Below are 19198 nucleotides of genomic sequence, written 5' to 3' on the forward strand. Positions count from 1 at the left end.
CCTACCTTTCCAAACTCAATGATCTCACATTTCTTCCCATTTTCAAAGGAGACATTACCTCATTTTAGATCCTCAAGTGAAAGGAACTAGTTCTTGCTTCCAGTCACATGCTTTGAGCAGCAACTATCCATGTACTATATTCGGCTACTTCCCTTCACTTGGACCTGCAAAACAAAATCAGGGGTTAGTCTTAGGAACCCAAACTAGTTTGGGTCCCTTCTATAGGCAAAGGGGTGACTTAAATTCCTTTTGGCCCATCCAAGCAGCCTATTTTTCTCTTGAACAAAGGTTTTGTTCTTTTGACTGAACTTTTCTTTTGCATTACATTCACTTTTATAATGGCCAGTCTTGCCATAGTGTGTGCAGATTTTATTTTCAGGAAGTGTGATGTACTTGCTTTTGGGATCCCACTTAGGTGCTGGGGTCCCATAGTCAAGTCCTCTCTTATTACTGTTGTGGTGCTCTTATAGCCAGGATAGTGCATCAGATGACTTATTCCATTTGCAAGTTCTATCTAGTTCATGCTTCACCTTACCCAGATCTTCTTTTAGGACTCTTATCTGCTCATCTTTCTTGTACAACTCATCCTTTCATCTTTCCTAGATTTTCTTCTAAGGTGAGATGTGTGTGATCAGTTTTCTTCTTATCTGTTCCTAATTTTAGTTTTAAATTTTTAGACCTAAGTTCTAAGACACTGGTGTCAAGTTCAAGAACCTGGTTCTTCAACTCAACATTTTTACTATCACTTTCACTAGCCCTAAATTCCAGATTTTTGCACTTGGCTTTTAGGATCACACATTCCTTAGACAGTTGTTCCTTCTCATTGTTTATGACCTCAGACTCATCAATGAAGTCTAGCAATAATTCAAATAGCCTTTCTTTAAACAAAAATTTAATCTTGTATTTGAGATGAATAACACTTACCTCTTGTTCATCGTCTGATTCTCCAATTGCCATAAGTGCTTGTTCATCTGCAGCTTCATCTTATGAATCCTCATCTGAGGTTTTTCCCCAAGCAGCAACCATAGCCTTTGTTGATCCTTTGTTCCTTTTAGGTTGAATCTATTCCTTTTTCTTGTTTCTTCATTCAGCCATTTCCTTCTTCCATTCAATTTACCACTGGGGACAATTTTTGATCATGTGGTCAGTCTTACCACATTTGTAGTAGCCCTCATTGGTTTGTTTTTCAGGAGCCCTTGGTTTGTTGAAGGTTACACCTCTTGAAGAACTCTTTCCCCTCATTAGGTGCTTCTTGAAATCCTTTGTGATCATAGCCATTTCATCATCCTCCAAGTCTGCACCTTCAGCAATTCTGAGAGTCAGGCTTCTTTCCTTCTTGGGAGCATCCATCTTCATGGTTTGCCTTCTCAGTTCATATGCAGTGAGATTCCCAATCAGTTCATCTAACTTGAGGGTAGCAATATTCTTTGATTCCTGAATAGCCGTGATTTTGCTTTCCCAAGTTACTGGCGGGGCCCTTGTCAAGATTTTCTCAACCTTGTCTTCTTCAAGGATAATTCTTCCAAGAGACTTAAGTTGATTTGTTAGTGTTGTGAACCTTATGTACATCTCTTGGATGGTTTCTCCTTCCTTCATGGTGAAATTCTCATATTGAGAATATAGCAGTGTTCCTCTTGATCTTTTTACTTGAGGAGTTCCTTCATGGGCCACTTGTAGGTTGTCCCATATCTCCTTAGCAATGGTACAACTTTGAATCCTGTTGTACTCGTCTGGACCTAATCCACACATAAGCCATTTTTTGGCCTTGGTATTCTTTTCCCATTTATTCAAATCTTTAGCAGTACAGTCAGCTCTTGTCTTTGACACGTCCACTCCTTCAGCATTCTTCTTTGTAGTAGTCAGGGGACCATCAGTAACTATATCCCAGAGTTCATAGTCTTCTCCTATGATGTGGTCCCTCATCCTGTTCTTCCACCAGGAATAGTACTGGCCATTAAAGAGTAGAGGCCTAGCAATGAATTGCCCTTCCTAGTTTCCAGGTGGTGCACTCCTCTTGATCTGTTCCTAAGGTGTTAGCCTCTTCAAGGATAACCCGATCTGATACCAATTGATGTTTTAGACTTCAATGCCACACAAGAGGGGGGAGTGGGTGATTTGTGCGGTACCCAAATTTTGCTTAACTTAATTATAGAAGGACCTGGTTCTTCTATGTGTTCCAACTACTATTGTTGCGGAATGATAAGTACAGAAAATAAAGAACACAAGTATTTTACATGGAAAACACCTAGCTCAAAAGGTGAAAAAACCATGACCTACTTTCCAGTAGGATTTTCCCAAACTCTCCACTAAAATCACTAAGCCAAAAACTACATTTACAAAAACTCTTTTGTAAACCTAGGATTAACTCTAATCCTGTTGTGGCACACAACCTCAACTGTTGCGACAACTTCAAGTTAACTCTAACTTGAAAACTCTAAGTACCTAATACAATTGCTTCTATAAAAGCTGAAAGGTACAATGTAAAATCACCTACTACAATTGAACTAGAATAAAAGATAGACACTTGGAACTGGTTCTTCTATCTGGTTCAAGTAACTTCAGGATTGTACGCTTGAATCACACATAAATTGCTTGCAAAATTGCCTTGCTATTTTGCTCTCAATTCACGTTTAACTGCTTATGTGCATTGCCTGTAAAAGAAAACAACACTGATATTTAAGGGGTTACTAATTAGAGATTGACTGGGATACAAATGCTACTCTTCTATGGTAGAAGAGTTCTAGTTGATCTCATACTCTAACCCTATCCTCTTCCTAAACTATGTTCTCTTTGTGTAAGGAGTCTTTATCTCCTTATCCAATATGCAACCGTTTCGATCAGATTAAGAGATATTACTTCTGATAAGTTAGATTTATCTCCTTCATGTGCATCTCACATGTTTGGGTTGATCATGACTGTGCTTCACAAGATGGATCTGGTCCATGTCTGAGTTCTTTTGTCAGTCTTCAAAACTTCACATTTACTTGGGCCAACAGTAAGAAATTATAACCACTCGAAGTGGTAAAATTTCTATGTCTTGCCATGATCAAAGTCATATATGATCATGAGCACAAGAAGTGAAAACCCGTCCCATTGAGCTTCATTCTCATTCCTTTAAGAGAATGTGATAGCAATATGTGATAAGTCTGAAAGAAGACAAAATTATTACCGTGAAGGTATCAATGGATGTGGACGTGGTAATAGACGAAATTATAATCGTCATCATTGTGGTACTGAGAACAATAAGGATTCTCAAAATAATCTCCTACTTTGTGAAATTAATATTTGTCATCTATTTGACATGAAATTTTGTAAAGCATATATAAATGATTATGGTTCATTCATGATGTGAATATGACAACATGTGATTTATGAATACATATTCATTCTTGGAGGAATATGAACGTGCTAGTGGTAGTGAATATACCACATTCACCTCTAGAATGAGGTTTGAGGAGAAATAAAAAAATAATGTCATTATTATGGCATAAATGGTCATTGGTCACATACCTATTATACGCAAAATATTTTTGGCGATGTGATTATTAAAAGACAACGGTAATGCAAAAAACAGATCTTGCATATAATTTTGACTATAACCATAATGGTATAATTTTTTCTTTAAAAGAAATATTCACCATATGGATGTTGATGAATATGTGGTAGTACAAAATTAATTGAAAGCTCTAAAAGAGCCAATTATTACTATTTTTGGAGGGACAAAATTGATTGCAAATAAGGCATTATGTTGTAGTAAGTCTCAAAGAAACTTATTTAGTTTCTAAAGTATTCACGAAAGCGGTTGGTTATATTGAGACTATAAATAAAGAAAAGATTTAATATCTTCTATTACTACAACCTGTAGCGGGACAATATGTATGTGAAAAGCTACCCGCTTTATTCTCCAATTTGTACTACATAAATAAAAGAATGCCACAATAAAGTAAAAATTTATTGATATAAAAGCCCATATCATAATAAACTTGGAGTTTATTGATAATTGCGCATATCGTAATGTAAACCTGAAGTTTACTAATACAGACAATTTTATCAAGCATGGCCTATTGAGCAATCTTGATTTAAGTATGATGTGCAAAAATAAAAGAGAATTCATATGGGTAAATATTAAAGAACTAGAAAATTCTGTATGAATTCACTTATGTTGTTCTCATTAATTAATAGACCAACTAAAATTGGGATTGAATCCCGTGAATGCTGGAACTATCAAAGGTGAATATAGGCTCATTCATCTTCCATGTATACCATATAAGATGCATCTATGAGATAGTTACGTGATGTTTGCGAGGTAACTTGCTCAATAATTAAATTTAGAGCATAATTTTTAGATTTTCTATTCAAGACAATTCATCTTGATAAGTTGGTTTACATCACAGTTGATTTAGCAAAATGATTTATTGAGTGCCTCCACTTAATTGCTAAACTATTTCTTATGAGAACAAAGTTATATATATCAATTTGATATACATTATATATGAAAGTATATTATTTTCTCCCCTCATAAGTGGTTCAGGGCCAGGAACCTAATAATTTCATCTTATTATTATTGATGTGCGGTGTATATTTTTATTAATACCATAACGCACAAAGATGAGTTCTCAAAGTTGAGGAAACAAGTTAGTTTTTCTAACATGAGGGGGAGACATGATAAACAGTTGACAAAGAGTTACGTGGAATGAATTAATATGTCTACATCTAGATCCTCGAATAAAATAACATGAACTTGAGTTCATAAAAGGATAATTCATTTGCAATATATTGCAAAGCAGGCCAGACGCATTTGCTGGCCCCAAAAAAGTAACTATATTCTCATTGCAAATGCTCTTGTTAAGTCCTAGAAGGACTAAGTCTATGGTACGCTTAAAGCATATAGACAAATCGGTTTCAAATAAACTTTTTGATATAGAAGATGAGCAAATGATCAAAATGATCATAATAAAGGAGGCAAGTGATCTAGAAGATCACATGATATAACACTTCATAAAATGTCATGAGAGATTCAGGTACCTGAATATTTGAATGAAGAGATCTCTATGTTATGTCTTTATAAAAAATAAGGAGGTTGAAACCGATATAAAGTGTTTGTCGACGACATCTATAATAGCGCTAAATATATATGAGGATCTTAAGTCTGGAGAAACAATTCAAGTAGAGTTTGGTTTCATATGAAAAAAATGTAGTTTTGGACATGTAGTTCAATACTCGAAAGTATAAAGTCAATGGTGTGTGCAATCACTTTCACGTATCTTATATGTCTGGCATGACATGAAAACTTGATGCAAATCTAAAGGCTATTTGTATGGCTTATTTGACTATACATATATGATAATCCCTGAAAGATTTAAATAGCTTGAAGCATATACAATTCTTGATCTTGAAGTACCACATCTTCAGTGCAATTTGTGCACATATGTATCTTGCTATAACTATAAGCATGATAATGTGATAGCGAGAATACCTTTATGGAGATATTGAACAGCCATTCAACAACATTATATGAAGACATTATATATCTATCAAGAATGATGATTTCAAGGTGAAATATATTCATTCAAGTTAATATGGCTGATTTGTTTATCAAATCTCTACCAACGATCTTTTAAAGATGATGCACATGATTAGAATGTGAAGGCTCAAGAATGTGAATTGATGCTCTTATCAGGGGGAGTTAATATGCGTTGTACTCTTTTTTCCTTACAAGGTTTTGTCCCACTGGTTTTCCTTGCAAGGTTTTTAACGAGGCAACCAAAAGGCGTATTGTTAGATATGTGTACTCTTTTTCCTTCTCTAGAATTTTTTTCCCACTGGGTTTTATTTAGTTAAGGTTTAACGAGACACAATATCTGTAGACATTCAAGGGGGAGTGTTATAAATAGAATTGTATTTAAAGTGAATGTCTATATTCTAGAGAGATTCTAGGGTTTGTTACTTGGTGACTAAGAGGGTGTTTGGCTAAGCTTATAAGCTGATCAAACTGGCTTATAAGCACTTTTTGACTTATCTACGCGTTTGGTAAATTAAAAGTGCTTATAAGTCAAAAATAAGCCAAAAGTCATAAGTTGGTCTCCCCAACTTATCAAATTTCAGCTTATAAGCACTTTAGGTTTGACCAAAATATTTACTATTTTATCCCTACAATACTTCTTTTTAAAACAAAGCTCTTCGTATACCCAGTTCTTCAGCTGCTTATTATTAATTTCAGCACTCAAACACGTAACTGTTTATTTTTTAAATGAGTTTCAGCACTTAAAAGTGCTTTTCAACATGTAATGCTTATCACCTACTCTAAATCAGCTAAGCCAAACGGGCTCTAAGTCACTTTTTCCCTAGAGGAATTCTATTGTATTTTAATTGATCCCAAATCAATAACAATTCTCACTCTTTCTTTGCAATATATTCTTCTTTATTGTTTTATAACATAAACAATTTTATTACGCAAACTTTGGATAATTCTAATTGCTAATGGCTATTTTTAAAATCAATTTTGGGTTAAACACTATGGTGCTGCTGACTGCTGTGAACCCCTCGAGATATCTCTGTCTAACAAAATCGAGCTTGTAAGTTCCTCCATTCTCTACTCTCTGTCAGAAACCCTACCTCCTTCTTCAAATGATTCTATAGTTAGATAACATGATTGCGAATTAGGTTCATAAAAGATTTTAGTTATAACAGTTGTTAGTCACATTTACAGGTTGATATGCTTTCTTATTTGCTTCAAATGCGATATTGGCTCTGAAATTATGGGTTATTATTTATCTTCATTTGGTGTTAGTCATCAGTTATCTGAAAATTTTTCCTTTAGAAAAGGGGAAAAAAGAGAATAATTTGAGTTTAGAAGTTGAAACTCGTTCTTATTTGCTTCCGCTGGCATTCGCTCTGAAATAATGAGTATTACAAATCAGCCTTTTGTTATTACGTACTAATAATCAATTATCTGAACACTTCTCTTATATAGAGAAAATAGTCAGAGAATACGGTCATTTGTCAATTCCTTCTTAATGTTGAAACAACCGTTTTCAATTTCTAACCCTCTTTGATCTCAGCGTTTGAAACTAGTTAATATTGGAGTATCCCTAAAATCCGTATAAATCCCTCCGCCCTTGGGGTTTTGATATGTTGAATAATTATTACTTAGTGTATAATAATAATTTTGTATGATTAGAATGTCTTCCAAGTTTTCTTTTGCAGATTTTAGTTTTCGTGTTGGTTGGTTCTTTCACTGTTACTGGAGCTTAGTGTGCTGATTGAATTGATCTCCATTTTTAATATTCTTATGTGTCTATTGTTCTGCTGGTAGTAAGACAAAATCTATTTAGTTCAAATACAGAGACAAACAAATGAATGTTTATTAGCTAATGATAAAAACGTTTCCTATGACCAAAAGTTGGTCTCACTGTTATTGAGCAGCAATCATATTCAATAAGTTTAGTGGAGATATTAACATAGCATAAAAGATGGATATCGCTTGGATTTAACGTAAACTGATTGACTACAATTAAGGAAAATATGTTTACCTCTTGAGTGGCTGGTGATAATGTGGAGATAGGCAACAGCAGCAGAAAAGGTCTTGTATTGTTAGCATTTGTCCTCCTTGACAGATCTCCCTATGTTGCTAAAATGCTACTCTCCTTCTTTTCTCTTGCAAATGTTCCTCCAGTAGTATAGGTTCCTTATATTACTTTTACTAACCCTTGTCAATACATCTTTTCATAGTAACCAGTTATTATGGTTGTCAAACTCTGGAATTCTTTAAAAAGAAAGTATACCTTGTGATTTGTGAACTATCTTACTGTTTTATGCATGACAACAGTCATATCTGTATACAAGTTAACCTCTTATTCCATTAGTGCAGTTGAGCTGGTAAAGTAAAAATCTTGTGAACATGGTAACGTATTTGGGGAGGAAATATGCAGATTCTGTATACTCAAAATGGGAAAAGACAATTCTTTGGGACATGGTTGAACCATACAGGAGACGAAGATCATTTACTCCTCTGGTCACAATCTACGTCTGTGCATTTTATACTGGAGTTATCGGGGCAGTCGTCACTGAGCAACTCTATAAGGTATGGTGGCATCAGGTCATTGGGTTAATACTGTATCGATTTCATTACTGATGCTTAGATGTTTTACTCGTATCTGTTATAATGATCTGTTAAACACTTGCCCTTTCTTTTTGACTGTCACGACCCAAAATCCACTAGTCGTGATGGCACCTAACCCAACCCGCTAGGTAAGCCAACTAGTAACTATCAAATTTCAATAATGCTAATAAGTCAATTAAACAAAATAAATTATCTGGATCTATTACATTTCCTAAGGACTGGTAGTACAAATCATGTGCTTCTAAGAATAAAGTTTACAAAGTTGATACGAAGAAAATACATCTTCTGTTTGAAAAGTACATAAACAGAATTTTATAATCTAAGGCTACCGTGAACAAGAGGCAGCTACAGCAGGAACGTAGGTACGCCTTCAAATCCAGCATCCATCGAATGCAGCAACATCGGCATCCGGGATCTGCACGCAATGTGCAGTATGAGTACAACCGTCCCCATCTACTCAAAAAGTAACAAACCTAACCTCAGGTTGAAAGCATTGACGAGCTGGAACATAGGTCGGGTCCAACACCAATAACCAATAGCAGTTCATAATAGTGTAAAACAAATAAATAAAGAAATAGCTCAGAGATAAAGTGCTCAGCCTTTTCACAGTTTTTCGAAAATAGTTCCGCTTTTCAAGAATATCAATGAAAACCCAAATCCCTTATCGAAATCATCTAAAAATTATGAGATATTTTGAAAATTGTAATTTTCCTGAAAAATCTTTTCCACAATAAATGAAAATGTTTCATTTCCTTTCTAAATAACAAGTGTGAAATACATCTCTATAACCACATATCAATGTATGTAAAAAGTCATGAATGACGTGATACCATACAACATGAGGAAAATGTATCTCTATGCCTGTATGTCATGTGCATGTCAAATGCGATGCGACTCAGCAATAAAACCGTATGCATCCTCGCAGAGTATCAATTCACTCAGTCCTCCTAGTCACTCAGTACTCACAGCCACTCAGTCCTCACAATCACTCAATCCTCCCAATCACTCGGCACTTGGCACTCGGCACTCGCACTCAGTAGATACCTGTGCTCACTGGGGGTGTGCAGACTCCGGAAGAGCTCCTTCAGCCCAAGCGCTATAACAAGCCAATCATGGCATAAATCAATCAGGCCCTCGACCTCACTCAAGCATAAATCAATAAAACATGTTGCTGCGTGTAGCCCGATCCCATAAACATCCTCACCATCAGGCCCTCGACCTCACTCAGTCATCACACTCTCCAGTCTCTCAGGCTCTCAATGTCATGAAACCAGCCCGTCAACAATGATATGATGTATCAATAAATAACAACTGAGACTGAGATATGATATGAATGCATGAATATGACTGAGTACGAAATACCAATGAAATCGGTAAGATGACAGCAAAAAAACGACCACTATGGCCCCAGCAATATCAGCATATAGCCTAAACAGGATATCTAGCATGATGCACAACTCAATTACTTTATCACATGGTGAAAAACACAGATATCAACAAAGTAGGGCCACTATACAGTGCCCTAAAGACAACGAAGTCACAATTCACAGGGTGCACGCCCACACGCCCGTCACCTAGCATGTGGGTCACCTCAACATCAATCACTAGCACGTAATTTGGGGTTTTATACCCTCAACACTAAGTTTAGAAGAGTTACAAGTCAATTCCGACACCGAGCAAGCCAAGCGATGCTCCAAGAATGCCATCACGCGCCTTGTGACCTCCGAACGGCTCAAAACCCAATCCTTGTGATGAAAATTGCTCCAAAATCGCCCCAAACCGCATTTGAAAATGTAAAAATGAAGCCAAAATCGTGAACCCTTGTATTTAACATTCTGCCAAGCAATTCCGCATTTGCAGACACATTAGCCGCTTCTGCGACATAACCTCCGCTTCTGCGGAATCAATTGAGGACTCGACCCTCGCACCTGCGGACAACATACCCGCTTCTGCGACATCGCAGGTGCGAGCCACCATTCGCACCTGCGAAAAACCTCGCTCCTGCGCTCCATCACTTCGTACCTACGAATCTGCATATGCGCCCAAATCTCTGCTTCTGCGGTCTTCCTCACCCAACACTATTTTCGCTCCTGCGACCACCGCATCTGCGCATACCAATCGCAGGTGCGGTTACACCAGAACCAGCAATAGCAACATTGAAGAAAATGATCCGAAATCAATCCGAAACATGCCCGAGCCCTTTGGGACCTCGTCTCAACATACCAACAAGTCCCATAACATAACACGGACCTACTCGAGGTCTCAAAACACACATAACAACATCGAAACGACGAATCACACTTCAATCCGAAATCATTGAACTTTGAAATTTCAACTTCCACAACCGATGTCGAAACCTATCAAATCACGTCCGATTGACCTCAAATTTTGCACACAAGTCACATTTGACATTACGGACCTGCTCCAACTTCCGGAATTGGAATCCGACCCCGATATCAAAAAGTCCACTCTCGGTCAAACTTTCCAAAATTTCAACTTTCGCCATTTCAAGCCAAATTCTACCACGGACCTCCAAATCACGATCCGGACGCGCTCCTAAGTCCAAAATCACCCAATAGAGCTAACGGAACCATCAGAAATCCAATCCGAGGTCAATTACTAAAAAGTCAAACTTGGTCAAACCTTTCTAGTTTGAAGCTTCTAGCTGAGAATCATTCTTCTGAATCAATTCCGAATGACTTGAAAACCAAAACCGACGATTCACATAAGTCATAATACATCATACGGAGTTACTCATGCTCTCAAACAACCGAGCGAAATACAAATGCTCAAAACGACCGGTCGGGTCGTTACATCGACACATTTGGGTAATAGTAGCTTCAGAAGTTGAAAGTAGTGGCTTGCTGAAAGATGGGTTTGGGAACTACACTATAGGTACAGGGATCGCTATATTAGACTTCCCTTATTTACTTCCCGGAACCTTGCTTCTTTGGTTGAGAAGGAGGTGGTTGGGTCGGCAAGCAGTCATCCATCAATCCCTTGTTTTACAGAGGACAGGCACTTAGTGATGAGTGCAAGAAGTTAACTTTTGCTCCCTTGGAGGTGATTTCCTTGTTGTGTGTCACGCATTGTTTACCTCACTGCTACAAGTAATGGATCCATCACCATTGACAATCTCAAGAACTTGATCTAGTGTTAAATAGTTTCAAGCACCGTCTGGGAACTCTAACATTTGTTCCTTCTGGGGATTTCGAACGTGCCGCAAACAAAAGCTTGATATTTAAGCGGAGAAGGGTAGAGGGACGGGGCCATCGTCCGCCGAGTTTCGAACTTTGTGCGAGCTGAACCTCAGGGACTTCTCGGTTATCAAAAAAGATATGTGTTTTAGTTCTAATCTAGGAAAGTTAACAAGATGGTAAATCTAATAATCTACATTAGTTAACAAAAAGAATATGTAAATTGTGTAGCATAAGCATGAGTCAAAAATGTGCTTTCTCAAGGAACAAAAAGAAGAGTCAGGATATTTAAAGTACAGAGAAATTTATAGGAAGAGAGTGGTGCTTTCATTTGTTTCTTTTTTTTTCTTGTGGGGGGGGGGGGGTGTTAACATGCTGTATCGATTTGTGTTGCTTCAAATTTGCCGTTAAAAGTGAAACTACAGCACAATTCAGGATCAAATTTGACTCTGAGATCAACTGAAAATTTGGATTTTTTTAGCTAAGATCAGAAAAAAAAAAAGATAATAGAATCTGTATCCTACTAACTCCATATAAGGAAGTTCGTCAGTGTTATTGTCTATTCTGTACGCAAACTTTGACTGCGAACATACTATCTCTTCTTACCACTATGATTATAATGTACAAGTCAAGGAGTGAATGTCTGTCTTCCTATGTTAGAACCTCAATGCAGTCAAAGATATAAGGAAGTTCGTCAGTGTTATTGTCTATTCTGTACGCAAACTTTGACTGCGAACATACTATCTCTTCTTACCACTATGATTATAATGTACAAGTCAAGGAGTGAATGTCTGTCTTCCTATGTTAGAACCTCAATGCAGTCAAAGTAGGAGGATTATTCGCTTTTTCATGTCTCTGCTATTCAAGTTGGTTCTCTTTCTTTTTGCTGATCCTTTCTTGTAAGACTAGATTAATCGTTTTTTTTTCTTTTTTTGGTATTTATCTGCTACATGGAATGAATTTTCATTGCTCAAGATCATGACCCATTTCCACTTGTGAAGACTATTATGAGAGATGTAAATTCTTCTGATCAACATAAGAGGCTTGGGGTTATGCATGGAGGATCAAAAGATTTACTTTTCAGTGATGTCTGTTTTTTTTTTTCTAAAATCTTGTCTTAATATAGAAGCTTTCTCTTCATTCTGACAGGAGAAATACTGGGAAGAACATCCTGGGGAAGCAGTGCCTCTAATGAAACCAATGTTTTAAGGTGGCCCTTGGAGAGTAATGAAAGGGGATGTTCCTCCAACCGGAAAGTTCAATGCCTGAGCTTCAGCTCCTTCAAATGGCTGTGATTCTCGCGAATATCTGTGAGTGAATACTTGTTTGGCATGTTGGTTTTGCAGTTCACTTTGACCAATTTGGTGGCTGGACGGCCTGGTAATAATATGCTTCTTCTCATTTCATTTGGCAGTATGAGTTTCTGGTTCTTACCTTGTCATCCAATTTAGTGACACAACTTATATTTTACAGAAAAAGTGTCGAAAATGCCCCTAACGTATTGGAAATGGTTTAAATTTGTCTCCTCCTACCTATTGGGCCAAAATTGACCTTTACTTTAATCTTTTGGTTAAAAATGCCCCTCTTTCTATCAGAACTATAAGATGGCAAATGTGGGTCCTTTAATTAAATAGGTGTCACTGATGTATTGATTCATGTGGCGTTAGACCCATAAATAACTGACCTATCCGGGTTAACCCAAAACAACTAAAAGCCAGTTGAGTTCAGCATCAATGGTGGAGTCGATTTCACCGAGCTAGAAACAATTCAAGTTCAGCAATTTTACCACTACACTTGGATTAATAGATGCTGAAGCAATGCTTTAAGCTTAAAATTCAATCCTCACAGCAAGGTACTGAAGCAATGCTTTAAGCTCGAATCAACTTTAGTCAAGCAGATTAACACAATTGATCTCAGCAAAGAACCCAGCAGTAGAGGATTCAACAATGCCCAGTACGAGCTCCTCGAAGCAGCAACTATTCCCGATTCTCAGCGTCAATTCAATAGGTTTTCCGAATGAATTCAACAAACCTTGCCTCGCTTTGCGGGCGCTTCAATGTCACATCAAAGCTCTAAGGCATATTTTTCCTTGCCAATGAGTAGGGGTGTACAAAGAAAACTGATAAATCGCACTAAACCGATAATCCGTGTCAAATAAAAAAAAACCCGATTGTGGTTTGTTTTGACTTGGTTTGGTATTAGAAAAGAAAACCCAACCATAATTGGTTTGGTTTGGTTTTAACTAAAAAAAGTCAAACAGAAACTAAACCAACCCGATAGTACATTTATATAATTTTTAAAAATATTTTATACATATAAATATTTATTGTAATGTAATTTATAAATATTTCTTAAACTTTTTCACAATTTCATCTTTTAACGTATTCTTTCAAGTTTGGACTTAACATTCTTGAATGATAAATAAATTTTATAGCCCATAAATGTAGTAACTCAAACAAAGTTCAAATCAATACTAATGCTAACAAAAGAAACTCAATTCAACACTAGGAATATGATGATAGTGTTGGATATCTATTTTTTAGTTTACACTGGTTTATGATGAAAGTGCATAACTTAATTTATTTTTTCTTTACTGCTTATTTATGTGATTAAAAGTACATATTAGCTATACTTATTTTAGCATGACATATATAGTATATTTAGATTATGTTCATTTTTATTATGGCTTAGTAATTAACAATATTTGCTTTATGCAATTTTATTATCTTTATAATGAATATTTTAGTATAATGTTATGACTTATCTCATATTATTGTGTTATTTTCTTGAAAAATACAATATATAGTTGTATCTTAATAGGACTAAAGAAATATTTAGAGCACAAGTTACATATTTTGTGCTATAAAAACTTTACCGAAAAAAATCCCGAAAACCCAAAAAAAAACTGAAAAATCCGTGAAAAACCGAGATTGAAAAACCCGACTTTGTTGGTTTGGTTTATAGATTTAAAAACCCGATACCATTGGTTTGGTTTGGTAATTGAAAAATCCGAAGCAACCCGACCTATGTACACCCCTACCAATGAGTGTGATCCTGAAAAGTAACTGCATATTCAACAGACACTTTTGACATCCAATCTACTCAAAGAAGCTTTTTCCTCTTTTTGATTAGCTTAAAAAGAGAGCAGAAGAAAACAGAGAAAAGTACCCTTTGACATGCAATCTACTCAAAGTAACTGCATATTCAACAGACACTTTTGTAAAGTGTACAAGACATTACTCTTAAATATTGTACACCCTATATAAAATTTGCTTAATCAGGAAGATAAATAAAGAAACGTAAATCAAATAACTATAATTACAAAAAAGTGCTTTCTTTTAAAAGCAAAGAACCAGTAAGATATTTTTGCAAGTTTATATTGAAATGTTAAGCACTGTTGATCGAGGCAGGAAAATGATGTAGAGGTGGATCCAGTTTTGTTTCTTCATTCATTCATTCATTTATTCACCATTAGGCTTGACTGATGACATCAATGCCAATCTATGATTGCAGATTATAGTCATGCAAAGAAGTTTAAGTAATTATCATGAAGTTGAAGCCTTTTGGCATCATTTTTCTGCAACATGGCAATGGAACACCTTGATATCGCATTTAGGAGAAATCATATTCAAAAGCAGCCTGGCAGTTTCTTCCTGTCTCACCTTTGCTCTCTCCTTCTCAACCAAAGCTGCCGCCACAATCCTTTCATATTCACCTCCTCCCTTAGCCACAAAACCCACAAGTGCTGCCTGCACTTGCCCTAAACTTGGATTATAAGCAGTAGATTCCACATAAGAACCTTTATAAAACTTACCATCTCAATCCATGAGTGCCACCCCAGATGGGCACCCGCGATATGGTGCATGTGAATCATTAGCAGCTTCCAGAGCTACAAGTTTCAAAAGGGTAGTACTCTCTATTTCATTTTTTACCCAAAACCCATTGCTTAATATTCCAGAGTTCATAATACCATTAACTGTTGTAGATTCGCTTTCTGATTCATGACTTGATGACCCATTATATGCATGTCCATGATAATTGCCCTTCTTGGAAATGGTCTCGCTTATTTGATCCTAAACAATCCTCACCCCATTAACCAGTTTTTGGGGTTGAGTTAGATCTAAGGTCAATTTTCTTACTATAGACAGAAATAAACTATTATGATGGTGCTCGAGCAGCAAAGGAGTTTCCTCGTCCAAAAGATCAAGTGGACCAAACGGGTAGGGAAATAATTCAGCAAAAGGCTTGAATGTAATATCAGGATTATTGTTCTGCAGAGACGTGATGTGGATTTGGAGAGTGGAAGAGTTGCGTAGTTCTTGAAGAAACTGTCTACAGTGGCCGCAAGGTGCAGCAGAGACCGCAAAAGCTACGAGGCGAGAGCAGTTATGGACAGTGAGGTTGAGGAGTAAAAACTGCTTGGCATGGACAGTATGGTGAAGGGGAAGGTCAGGGAACTCAAGGTTAACGCCTAGAAAGACGCGACCATCGGAGCCAAGGCCAACGGCGCTAACATGGAAATTTGAGATGGGAGGGCAGGCATGGTTCTTGGCTGGTTCAATCAACGTTGGCAAAAGTTGAAGGGTGGAGGGGAGGCCAAAGGATTGAGCCATGAGCTCAGCCTCTGAGGCTTCCAACACAAATTTAGGATAATCCATATTAACGTTTTGTGTAATGCTTTTCTTGGAGGTAGAAAATAAGGTTTTTGAGGAATTTTGCCGGAACTTATATTCGTGTCTTCTTCCTTTTTTGTGCTTTGGAAAGATTGCCCCTTAACGGTAGGAAAGGATTTCGTAGAAATGTGGAAGGAGAAGGGGAGGGAAAGAGGAGGGATCACAGGCTATTTATACATGAGATTTTGGGGGTTGATATTTAGGTGGGGTGTGTGTGTGTATATATATATATATATATATATATATATATATATATATATATATATGTATATATATATTGGGGGTTGATTAGGCAGGATATGGCGATGCTTCAGATTTCCGAGGACATGGCACTTGATAGGAACATGTGGAGGTCGAGTATTAGGGTTGGAGGCCAGGAGGTAGTTGAGTCTTGCCTTGTGCCATAACTTTGGGAGACTAGTTTGGTAGGGATACTATTTTGCTTTTGCTTTGTATCATTCCTCTTGATTTCATGTTTATATATATTTCTTTCATATTATTTCTGTGGTGTTACCAATATTATCTTCTTTTGTCCTTTTGTCTTCTTGAGCCGAGGGTCTTTCGGAAACAGCCTCTACTCCTTCGGGGTAGGGGTAAGGTCTGCGTACACACTAACCTCCCCAGACCCCACTAGTGGGATTTTACTGGGTTGTTGTTGTTGTTGTTGTTGTTGTTGTTATATATATATATATATATATATATATATATATATATATATATATATATATATATATATATATATATACTACTCCCCTTTCAATTTGTGTGGCGTAGTTTAATTATACACTCTTTAAGAAAGAAAGAGGACATTCAGAACTTTTTGTCTTAATTGTGCCATGATATTATTTTACGTGTATTTTTACGGGTAAAATAGAAAGTTCAAAGTTAAATTGTTTTTACATATAAAAAGATGATGTTTTTTCGAAATGCACTAATAAAAAAAACTAGTGTCATATAAAATAGAATGGAGGGAATATATTTATAATCATGTGTAATTGTTTATGGTTTTATATATACTTCATTAAAAGATATAATGTTAGTGGTCATTGGGATTTGGCGGACAGCAAAACTGATGGAGGTTTTAGGTCTTTCTTAGAGTTGGATATAATGATCAAGAAGTTATTCAACTATTATTAGTCACGTCAGTAAAGAGGGAAACGACAACAGCTGATCAGATACATATCATTGCAAGCTCGATACAAATATTTATACGAATAAAATAACTAATTATCAATAAACTACAACATTAATTGAAACTTGAATCAAAAGTTAAACAAAGTAAAGGCAACTTCCTACACGAAAGGACGTACTAATATCTTTTAAATAAAGAATAGCATTAGTACAATCAAATCAATGTTTTCCGTATAACGAAAGTAGTTATCGCGTAACTTAGGTGCTAATTCACCTGTAATTCTTGTAGTAAGAGAAACAAATGTGTTGCTTCTTCTTGGAATTTGAATCATCAAATTAGTAGTAGGTTCATGCAGTATTCCTCGAATTTTAATTGATGACTGTCAAGGTATTGGTTGTCAGAAACTATGTTGTGAACTTCACGGCTGCTGCGGAGTGCATTGACTGGAAATAGACTTGCCCTTTTATTAGGATTTGGAGTTCTTTTTATGTCTCTTCACATTAACAACCAAGTTGCCCATTGAAAATTGCTTGCACACCTACTAGGTCTAGTATTATATTGTCTTCAGGAAATTTGGGTTTTGTTTCTTTAACTGCTTAAAGTCCTTCCAAAATTTTGTGTTGTAAGCTGAATGAAAAGAGTACGGAAATTTATTGGTAATATCTAGGAAAGTTTTAAGGTTACTCATTTAGGAGATGAGTCTAAATGGGAAATGAGTTTATCTAATTAAAACATGAACATGGACTACTTGGTATCCAAAGTTGAGGGAGATCGGACTTTATATATGTAATAACTCAACCCCTCGTTTCAGTGGCGGATCTAGAATTTTAAAGTCGTGGGTGCTCACTGATAAAAATTTTGATAGAAGAGGAAAAAAGAGTTTAGTTATGGGTGCTCAATCAATATTTATCTAAATATTTTTATAATTACCTATATAAATTTATTAAATCTTGTCAAAGATAACGGGTGCTTGAGCACCCAAAATCAGCATGTAGATCCGCTCCTGCCTCGTTTTGAGTTTTAATGTTCTCTCTTATTTTTTCGAGACTTTCTGTAGGTATATAATATTTGAGACCTATTGGTATGGTTTGAGTTTGGACCCAAGGGGCTCGAGGTTGTTTCGGCATATTTTGGAATTTTCAGTTGCAGATTTTTGGAGCTAGTGCAGACACCTGTCCGATCGCGGCTTCCTGGCGCGATCACGGTGAAAAGGCATTGTCAAAGCTTTGTGATCATGCCATGCCTTGTGTGATTACATTGAAGGAAAGGGGTGACCATATTGTTTAGTGCTATTGCGTGGGTGTGACGCAACTGCATTGCCTAACTACCTGGCCGGCTCCCACCACCGGTGCTATGTCCAGAGGCAGATCCAGAATTTAGAGGTTGTGGGTGCAACTTTTTCTGTAAACCGTATATTTACATCTAGCCACAAAGACTAAATAGAAAGAGCTAGTCGATTCGATAAGGTTTTTGTTACTCCGATTAGGTTTTACGTCTTTTATTCACACGCATAAACAAATAAGTTCGATTTTGTCTAGTTACTTTATTTTCAAGCTTAAATTTAAATTATATTATGAAAGAAAATTGCACAGATTTTTTTTACTGAAAGAGCACCTCCAATTATAAAATTTGCTTAAAAATAGATTAACTACTACAAATTGTTTGTTTAACTAGATCAATTTACATTCCATATTCTCGAGTTTATTTTTTAATCTTAATTCCCAAGTTTGTATAACAATTCTTTGCAAAGCAAAACCTTCAAATTTTCAACATATGAGAATTAACTCAAAAATGTCTACTACTCAAGCCATTTAATTTTTTAAAAAGTCAATAGAAGAGAGTGATATTGCTCAATTATACTCCAATATATATAATAATGTCGCGTCATCAAAAAAGGAGATACTATCAATTAACTATTTCAAATGACTTATGGAAAGAAATTGTCTAAAGTATGCATATTGGTAGAAAAGAAAAGGAAGGTTAATGCAAAGATTCTTTTTTAAAAGAAAGGAAGAAGCAGCAAAAGATAAAAAGAAGAACAATAGAGAGGGAGATAGGGGTGTACATGGACCGG

At 36.3% G+C, this 19198-nt stretch overlaps 1 long non-coding RNA gene and 1 pseudogene across 2 annotated transcripts; one reads left to right on the forward strand and one right to left on the reverse strand.

The window, feature by feature from the left end:
• Positions 1–6483: 6483 nt before the first annotated feature.
• On the forward strand, positions 6484–18589 carry LOC138891231 (uncharacterized). Of its 2 annotated transcripts, none has more exons than XR_011407591.1 (4): positions 6484–6575; positions 7871–8083; positions 12469–12699; positions 18182–18589. It is a non-coding gene; the product is annotated as an uncharacterized lncRNA (long non-coding RNA). The 2 variants fall into 2 exon arrangements; XR_011407592.1 differs by having other exon boundaries at positions 12469–12629.
• On the reverse strand, positions 14889–16659 carry LOC138891283 (cytidine deaminase 1-like; annotated as a pseudogene).
• Positions 18590–19198: the final 609 nt, after the last annotated feature.

The sequence above is a fragment of the Nicotiana sylvestris genome, chromosome 5, assembly GCF_000393655.2.
Source record: "Nicotiana sylvestris chromosome 5, ASM39365v2, whole genome shotgun sequence".
Classification (NCBI taxonomy): Eukaryota; Viridiplantae; Streptophyta; class Magnoliopsida; order Solanales; family Solanaceae; genus Nicotiana; species Nicotiana sylvestris.